At 37.1% G+C, this 10,275-nt stretch overlaps 1 protein-coding gene across 7 annotated transcripts in view; it reads left to right on the top strand.

Annotated features, from left to right (window-relative positions):
* Positions 1-402: 402 nt before the first annotated feature.
* Positions 403-10,275, top strand: part of PCB (Pyruvate carboxylase) — a 57,825-nt gene continuing 47,952 nt past the window's right edge. For 3 of the 7 annotated variants that reach the window (XM_067770467.1, XM_067770459.1, XM_067770465.1), the window contains exons 1-2: positions 472-661; positions 869-1,199. The gene's annotated coding sequence lies outside the window, so the exon portion shown is untranslated. Of the gene's footprint in view, positions 662-868; positions 1,200-10,275 lie in introns of those variants that run through there. The other 4 variants (XM_067770461.1, XM_067770460.1, XM_067770463.1 and 1 more) reach the window with 4 other exon arrangements.

Here is a 10,275-nt window from a genome sequence, read left to right as displayed (position 1 = left end):
TAAAAATACTCAGTTGAATTTCCTGTTTTTAAGCTCAATAACACAGACCCAAAAAAAAAAAAGGTGGGATCAGAATTCAAAAGTTAGCTCTTGTTTTTTTTTTCTAACTTCAAAAAACTCGTCTCAAAATTTCGAAAAACGGGAGATTTAAAAAAAACAAGAGCTAACTTTTGAATTCTGACAACGGATTCGTATTCAGCGACCAAAAATCCATAAGAATTGACCTGTCTCCTCCGTTGAACATCCCACTTTTTATTCTGTGGGGCTGGGTAATCAATTCCTAATGTTTAAATGTGTTAATTTTTTTTACTAGTCCATACCGGCATATTTTCAGCTAGCTCATTGAAATTCCTTTGCTGTTGCTGTCGCTGCTTCAGTTAGCAGCAAAGCTCTTTGTATTATCGCCTTTGCCTGACATTGCCAATGTACATAGAATAGGCATTTCATTTTGAAGTCTATTTACCAGTCAGATTAGTAAGTTTGGCGTGAACGGACGTTGTGGTTTATGGACGTGTTGCGTGGTAAATACGTTTATAATTTAGTGCTCGTGCAAAAAAAAAAAAAAAAAAAATATATACATACCTATATATATTGAGAACAAAAAATTAGGAAAGAATGTGGCGTGGAAATTTACGGGTTTTTATACGGATGCTTTAACCAAGTATACACATACATATTAGAATATAGATATTAGTATTAACTTAATATTTTATTTAGTCCTAATAAAACGTCTAAGGTCGCTATTTTATATAACTCATAAGAGTTTCACGCGATTTTTATTGAAAGTGGCGTACACGTGTGTAAAACTTATATTTAGTATTTTTTTTAATATTGTACTAGATTTTTATATATTTTCTTCATTTAAAAGCGACACAGTTTCAGACCATAATAACAATAGTGGAGTGATGATAAATTAAAGTTGGGCTACATATGTATATGTAGGTAGAAGTACATATGTATATGTACATAGTTTTAAATGTAGTACGTTTATTTGTACGAGAGACATTAACAAAAGCCGGAGAATTTAAGAATACACGAAAAAATTAATAAACAATTTAATGTGATTTATAGCGTAGAAAAACATAAAAAATACACCTACAGCCATCGAAGGATACACAACTGCCCGTGAACAAAGCGAAAGCACATACACGAATTTACATATACGGGGATACATCGGCGCCGAAAGACATCAAAACAAGGTGGGTAAAAGTCACAACCGCAGTTGAGCTTCATTTAAAAGCGACCTAACAGAAACTTTGTTGAGATGCGTTTTTTTAACATTATTTATTTATTTAATATATATTTTTTGCCGGTTTGTAGGTACATACAGAGGTAGTATGTGTGTATGTATGCAACATATGGTTTGTTAACGGAAGCCATTTTTAATGAAACCCCTAAAATAAAATGATATGAAAATAATAAAATTTAGGGCCATAAATAAGATAAAATACAGTAAAATAAAAAATGTTAATTCGACCTATTTTAGTTGTGTAGGGAACACTTGGTTAACGTTATACTGCAAAGCAGGACGACCCAGCTGTGAGGAGGTATTGATAGCGATTCTCTCGCCTTAAAAAAAAAAGGGAAGTGATGAACCCTACAACAACCAGAGCCGCTAACTAACGACTTCGCCGTGTAAAAAAATTATTTTTTTTTTATAGTTGTAAGCATAAACTAATGTTTAACGTGGCCGCCGCACAATGGGGACAAGTTGCACATTTTGTTTCATTAATCTGTGCAGGGGCCATTTTCGCACAAATAAAGGTCTTGTAATACAAATGAATTTGATTTGAAAAATTCATCTTCTCAAAAGAAGTTTGCTTGTATTACAAGTAGATCTTACGATTTCCTCACGAACACAAGCGAGATTTTCGAGACCCGAGAGATCGAGAACTCGACTTCTCGCGATATTCCCGTGTCTCGAAGTCCTCGAAAATTTCGCGAGCTCCTCGATATTCTTACTTAATCGCTGTATGGACAGTATTTATACACTTTTTTTTTTTTACTTGTGACTTTTTTGTTGATTATATCATGATACAAAAAAGAAGGTATTTTTGTGTTATGATAGGCTTTTCTTGACCATAATGTTGCTTTTAGTGCAAGTAAAACTCCACTATTACGTCCCAACGTTTCGCTAAGCACCTTAGCTTCCTCAGGGGCGAAACTGCATTTATTTAAATATTTTTTCAATTTACCAACGTAATTTGACATGAACGTTGGTAAATTGAAAAAATATTTAAATAAATACAGTTTCGCCCCTGAGGAAGCTAAGGTGCTTAGCGAAACGTTGGGACGTAATAGTGGAATTTTACTTGCACTAAAAGCAACATTATGGTCAAGAAAAGCCTATCATAACACAAAAATATTTACAATAATTTATTGACCGGCTACAACTAATACAAAAGAAGGTAATTCACTCAAAATTCTTTGACGTATTTGGGGATTTTTGAAGTTTCATAATGTTTATTGTTTTGCCAGAAGCATTGCCATACCGTTACTGTTTAAGGCGAAATTGTGGGTTTTCGTGTTGGAAATTTCCTTTAGGATGAAAACGCAATGGTCATCTGAGACAATGATAATATGCTTTAGCACGATTTATGTGAATTCATATCGATTGAGAATACAGTAAAACATGCAATTTTATTGAAAAATAGAGGATAATGACTCATACATTGGTTAATGACTTATATCTTCATGGCAGCTTGACCCCTAGACAGAAAAAAAAAAATACACGAAAAATCCTGTTGTTCTAGCATGGCCCTGTTATCATGCCCCTACAGTGCATATTTATCAAGGCATATTGAGAAAACGTGTACCTCCAAAGTCTACATATCTATGTCAATGCTAAAAGGGCACAGAATGTGCATAGGCGGGGCTGCCACGAGGTGACCCCTAGTACAACGGGAAAAAACACTCTCATAATTAGTGGCTAACCTGCAGAGCTTCAGGGTAATGTTCCCCCTAAAAATTGGTTTAACAATTCCCTCATAAAGCGCAACGCTTGAATTATACAATAATAAAAAAATAAAAAATGTGGACTTGTAGCCAATTTATCAATAAATTGCGGTGTCGGTTTATAAGGACCTCCTTTGAGCAAGCAATTGACAAACGTGTATGTTTTGTCAAAATGTTCTGAGCAAACGTACGGACACTTAAGAAGGCTATATTCCCTTACTTTGCATACTCCGATCCATGTTTCTTCTACCAAAACAATTTTCGGGAGCTCGAAAAACTTATTAAAAACCTTCTTTTCTAGGCTGATATTTCGTTTTAAAATATTTCCAAGGCATGGGGCTTGTTTTTACTTTTTTATTTAAAATAACTATGAAAGTAATTTAGTCGTATTCCTTAATATGAAATCCAACAAAATTAGAAAAATTCGTAACATTTTTCAATCTGGTAGCTTGTTTTTGGTGAAACTGTCATTGTCCCCGCAAAAGTCAAGTGGCTAACGTCACACTAAATGGAACTACCTCCATTTTTTGTATCATGGATTATATTGCTTCAATGACATTTAACTCAAAACATATTTAATATACATATAATTTTGTTCGCAATATTGTATTTTTCAACGAGACATCAAGAACACGGCTTCTTGCGAGATTCTCGAATCTCGAATTACTCGTAAGACTTGCGAGATTCTCGAATCCTGAATTTCTCGTAAGTCTCGCGAGATTCTCGAATCTCGAATTTCTCGTAAGTTTCGTGAGATTCTCGAATCTCGAATTACTCGTAATACTCGCGATCTTCTCGACTTTCAATTCAGTCGCTGCATTGGCAATATTCTATACATTTCGGGGTTTTTTACTTGTGGTTTTGCGGACATTTTGGCTTGTGCTCCAGAAGAAATCGTAGGGTCTATATAAAACAGCAACAGATTAAGTTGAATGTCGGGAAGCTCGCGAGCCTTACGAGTAATTCGAGATTTGAGAATCTCACGAGCCTTACGAGTAATTCGAGATTCGCGGGAAATCTCTTCTCGAACATGTTCGAAAAATTGTAAGCTCTAATTACAAGATTTTGATATTTTTTGAAACGGGCCACAGGTCGTAATTTTAAGTCTTTGGTTTTTATATTGATTTGAAAATTCTTGTTAATACAAATTTTTATGTACATATTGTAACGAATTTGCTGCAAATCCTCTTATTTGCCCTTTTGCTAGGTTCGTATCGCTAAACTGTTGAATAAATAACTCCAATATTGAATAATGGAAAAATGGCCTTTATTAAAATACTTCACAATAACACTCAAACTGTGCAACGAATAGCTTAATAACCAAACTGATAGCTCAAATGAAACTCCATTATTCAAAATAATACTGCTATTGCTCGCTAGATATCGTCTTAGTCGTAACTGCTTGGCAATTCAAATCAAACTGAATTCCAGCGGCTCTACATCTGTCGCCTTTTATACTCTTTGGTTTCCTCGTTCGCATTTTCTAGAATCTACTAGCATTGTCCATGAGCTCTCAAACTTGCCAACTATAACTAAAATTGCACAATTTTATACATCTTCTAGGCGCTTCCAGAATCTACTAGTCCAGTAGCTCTCAAACTTCTCAGCTGTAACTACAATTGTACAATTTTATAGTTTTTCTCATTGCATACTTATAGGAGTATCTCAGATATATGCATGTGTTAGTGCATTGACTCTCCGCTGCTCGTATACGTACATGGTACATATATGTAGACGCAGTTATTGTTTCGTTTATGTAGATACATAATGATTGAATTATTGATGTGCATTCACGTCACTGCTTAGCATCGGCTTAGAGACGGCAGCACTCCTTAGTTTTGCTAATATTCGTGACACTGCCCTCCACCTAAGTCTGATCGTCCCGATTAGACAAATCTCTCGATTTAACCGCTGCTAGCCTCTCCAAATGAACCACTTTCATTTTGGTTCGTGGTTTGCCAATGGTTTGTATGCGGTACACTACATCTTTGATCCGTTTTACAGCTTTGTATGGGCCTTCCCAGTTACACTGCAATTTTGGGGACAAACCTTTTTTTCGTTGTGGGTTGTATAGCAGCACCAAATCTCCTTCCTGAAACCCTTCCGAATTAATTGCTTTATCGTACCTCGCTTTCATCTTGTCACTCATAATCTTTGCTCGTTGCCGTACCAGATCGTGTATCTCTCTCAGCTCTTCTTCCAAGACACCAGTGGATTTCTTGACATTCCTCTCCGCATCGGCATCTATCCCATACTTCAAATCAGCTGGAAGTCGAAGGTCATTGCCAAAAATTACCTTTGCGGGAGTTTGGCCCGTTGTGTCATGTACTGCCGATCGGTAGGCCATCAAGAATAATGATATGTGTGTATCCCAGTCCTTATGGTACTTGTCTACAACTTTCCTTAAATGCTCCTCCAATGTTCTATTGAAGCGTTCCACCATACCATCGGACTGAGGATGCAATGCAGTTGTCCGTGTTTTTCGAATGCCCAACTTCTTGCACATTTCTTGGAACACAGCTGATTCCAAATTCCTGCCTTGGTCAGAATGTAACTCCATTGGTACACCATACCTTGCAAACCATTCGTTTTTAACCACTTCTGCTACTGTTTCTGCTTCTTGGTTTGGGATTGGATATACCTCTGGCCATTTACTGAAATAATCCATAACCACCAGTACGTATTTGTTTCCGCGGTTGCTAGTAGGAAATGGACCTGCGACATCCATGGCGATCCTTTCAAATGGTGCACCTGAAATATATTGCTTCATCTGGCCATGACTTCGGGTTTTGGGCCCTTTCGCTCTGTTGCATACCTCGCAGTTGGCAATCCACTCGGTGACCGACTGACGGCAACCAACCCAATAGAATCTCTGCTTAATTTTCTCGAGTGTCTTCGTGATTCCAATATGACCTCCACTTGGACCATTGTGCAGCTCGCTGAGCACGTCAGGAATCCTCTTCCTGGGAACAACTATCAGTTTCTTCTTGCATTGACCATCCTCACTCTCCCATACTCGATGCAAGCAACCGGATATCAATTCTAAACTGTTCCACTGTGCCCAATATGACTTCGCAATGGGACTCTCTACTGACATCTCCTCTCTGCTTGGTCTTTCGTTTCGTTCGAGCCCTTGCATAACATGTGACAGATCTGTATCTTCTAGCTGACACTTTCTTAGTTGTTCCTTGTCCCATTCATCCGTACACGTTATAGTCATTAGCCGGACATCTATAATGTCTTCTTTAGCCTCGGCCTTTGAGCGGTGCTTGCATTCCAGACTACATGGTCTTCGTGACATTGCATCAGCATTTCCATGGGTACTACCTTTTCGATGCTCAATGGAAAAGTCATAGCTTTGAAGTCGCTCGATCCACCGTGCCAATTGTCCTTCCGGATTACGGAACTGCAGAAGCCATTTCAACGCTGCGTGTTCTGTCCTGACACGGAATCGCTGGCCGTAGAGGTATTTGTGAAAATGTTTAATGCACTCTACCAATGCCAACAGCTCTCTCCGTGTAACGCAATAGTTCCTCTCTGGTTTTCCAATTGAACTGCTGTAATATGCAACTACCTTCTCTTGTCCATCGACCAGTTGTGATAAAACGCCTCCTAGGATATCCGCTCGCATCTGTATCTAGAATAAACGTTGCTCCTGGAATCGGGTATGCCAACATTGGGGCAGCGCACAACCGCTCCTTCAATGTTTGGAAAGCTACTTCTTGCTCCTTCCATTCAAAAGCTTTATTTTTTCTTGTTAGCTCGTGGAGACTATTGGCTACGCTGGCAAAATTTGGTACACATCGGCGGTAATATTTGCACAGCCCAAGGAAACTTCTCAATTCATGCAGATTCTGTGGTATTGGCCAATCCCTTACTGCCTCTATCTTTTCATTCGCTGTACAGACACCTTCTGCCGTTACTTTGTGGCCCAAATAATTTACTTCCTTTTTAAACAGCGTACACTTTTTGGGACTTAACTTCAGACCAGCGCCAGCTATTCTCTGGAAAACTTCCTCCAAGTTCTTAAGATGTTCATCAAAACTCTTGCCCAATACGATGATGTCGTCCAGGTACACCAAGCATGTTTTCCAATGTAGTCCTTTCAGTACCTGGTCCATGAGTCTCTCAAAAGTAGCTGGTCCATTACAAAGTCCAAAAGGCATCACTGTAAATTGCCAAAGACCATCACCGACACTGAAGGCTGTTTTCTCTTTATCTTCCTCCTTCACCTCAACTTGCCAGTAGCCGCTTTTCAAGTCCAGTGTGGAAAACCATTTCGTACCAGATAGCGAGTCCAGAGTGTCGTCAATTCTTGGCAACGGGTAGCTATCCTTTTTCGTAAAGTCATTCAACTTCCGGTAGTCCACGCAAAACCTCATTTTTCCATCCTTCTTCTTTACAAGTACTACCGGTGAGCTCCATGGACTAGCTGATGGTTCGATGACGCCGCTGTCACTCATTTCTTGTACGATTTGACTCACAAATTCCCGCTTCGCCAGTGGGACACCACGTGGAGCTTGACGGATCGGCCTCGCATCTCCAGTGTCAATTTGATGTTTCACAACATTGGTGCGGCCTGGTTTGGAACCGTCCTGGTCAAAAAGCGAATGCAAAACCATTTTATAAATTTTCTTTATAAGAATCATAGTTTCATAAAGCGCACATTAAATAATTCAATTCATTTATGTATTTTATTGAATTACTGTTTATTACAGCAGCATTTATGGCAAAACTTTTATTATTTATTATTTGGTTTGCGTGTTGAATAACAGATTTTAATGAGAGCGAAAAACAGCAGTTCGCTTTTATTTCAATTGTATATGCTTTATAAGAAATGTATTATTCATTTCACTTTCTTTGCTCTTTGGCTCTCTGGTTTTTATCAGCACTATATATTTTTTTGCATTTTTCAATTGCATAATTGTTTAAATTTTCTTTTAGTGTTTTTGTTTATTTCTTAGATGGAGCACTTCATTTAAGATTTTTTTTAAATGAGTGAATGGGTTTATAATAAGTTTCTTACATTATAATTTTTTTTGTTTTTGTTAGAAAGTATGCCGTCATGTTTGCATTTGTAGTATTTTATGCACTTGCCCTATGCCATGACCTTTTGGTAGAATCATGAAGGAACGTGATTTTCCGCTAGGCTATATATGTTGTATTTTCTTTTGTGTGGTTTTTTTTTTTAATTTTTGAGTTACCAGATGGTCATGAATAGATCAATTTAAATATTTTTGATGTAGCACAATTTACAGGTCATTATTCAGTTGTGCTACACGTGTATACAATTTATAGCTTATTTTGTTTGTGCTCTTTCGTTTTCTATTATTTGGTTCTTATTTTCTGATAAAATAAAAATTCTTTCTTGTGTGCACTTACTTATAAACAGCTACTATTTATGTTGGTTTAAATATACAAACAAATTAGAAAGGCCAAGTTCAGATGAACTGAAATGAATATACCCAAATGTATGCTAAGCAGTTAAATTTGATAACGAATTACATTTGGGTACAGTGCACTATATTTTCATTTCCACTGGCACTAAGTATTTATTAATAGTGAATTGCTTACTACACTAAAAATGTTCAGCACTAAGTCCAACTATGTATCCAACATGACACAGTCCCTCTTTATCAAGAAAAAGGCATCCTAGGTACTCGCTTAGAGTTTCACATTTCAGTTTTCACAGACTGCCACAAAGTGGTCTGAAGGGTAGGAGAAATAGTTTTTGCACACATCCAGTAACGTTCATTACGATGTTTCTCCTGGACTCAGACACAGAGTATGCATGAACGGTATTGCTGTATACGCATAGTTAATATGGCAGCCATCTTCCCTGACAGCCAGCTGGTGGGTATGGAGATTGGTCCATGAAACGAGCGTGACGACGTCGGGCTTCGGAAACGAGGAAACGTGTTGAGCGATAAACTAGATCTGCGTGAATCGGTTATGTATGCGGGACGAAGATTGTCTCTCAGCACTCGATAAGAATAAGTGGCGGCGGATGCTATTCAGCAGACTAAAAGGGCTAAGCCACTCTTAGGAGGGATATATTCACTTAAGTTGGGGCCCACTTGACAATTGAGACTCAAGCCACTCAGACTGACTGAAATTCCGCGCAGCGAAATGAAATTTATTGGAAAAACTTTTGTTGAGAGCCTGCCACAACTCAGAGTTACTTTGTTTTCAAAATTGCAAACTGCGCTAGAAATGCAGTACCCTGGTTTAATTTTACAATGTCCAGTGCTATTTGCATATTATTAATTTGTTTATGGCCCCTTTTTGTCTACTCGTATTTAGGTTCTTTAAGTCCATATTTTGCCAAGTCTTGATTTAATCTGAACTATTCGAAATCTGTAACGGATGCTACGAAAAAATTATTATTAACGACAGTTCTTTAGTTCATTTTCTTGAATTTTTACCATGGAGGGGGTTTTTGCGAACATTTACAATTAAAACTTTCGTCAACATCTGAAATCATATTCTGCAAGCCCTTCATAGTTCAAAAGTATAAATAAGTATAATATGATCCTCATGTTTTTCCTGTTAATTTTTTCGACGTCGAAAAAGCGCGAGTGGTTGTTTTTGGTTTTCGAAAATATTACAGTGACATATCACAATTTTGGCAGAAGTTATCATATAGGGCTGAAGCAGTTTCTATTTTGAGGATGAATAAATAAATACCTATTTTGATATATAAAATATCCAGATTCGTTTACTCTTGCAACTGGGTATAGTAACATATAAATAGAAGATACAATGTGTATCATTGGCGTTTATTTCATTTATGACGTCGTAAACAAATATTGCATTCATTAATTAGAATTGTATAAAAATAGAAAACATCAAGGCAAGGCGGGAATGGGGGTTTGGCGATAGACAAATAATACGTATTACAACAACAATGTATGTTATTTATGTACGTTATATAAATACATATGTGGAAAGCTAAATACATTAATTGTGTTTTAATAGAAATCACGACCATATCTAAAGTTTTTTTCGCAGTAAATGCATGCATATGTATGTATGTATATAGATTGTACTCTTCAGAAGTTACAAAAGTCATCATATGGTAAATAATTAGTGTTAGTGTTATTGCTATTGTGAGTGATATTTTTATTTATATTATTAGCGTATATTTATTTATTTGTACGTTGAGCCTATTGGGGGAACACGTGCGTGAGATCCAGCGGTAACTGATACACGATTATAATCATCCCATCTGTTGGTCACTATCATAGTGTTCCTGTTACTCCTACACGGGCCACTTGTCATATCTTCATCAGTTTTATGAAATATGTGTTCAATTTTATT

This window comes from Eurosta solidaginis, chromosome 3 (assembly GCF_040869045.1).
Source record: "Eurosta solidaginis isolate ZX-2024a chromosome 3, ASM4086904v1, whole genome shotgun sequence".
NCBI lineage: Eukaryota > Metazoa > Arthropoda > Insecta > Diptera > Tephritidae > Eurosta > Eurosta solidaginis.
The sequence above is the reverse complement of the archived record's forward strand: the minus strand, read 5'-3'. Positions and strand labels throughout refer to the sequence as shown.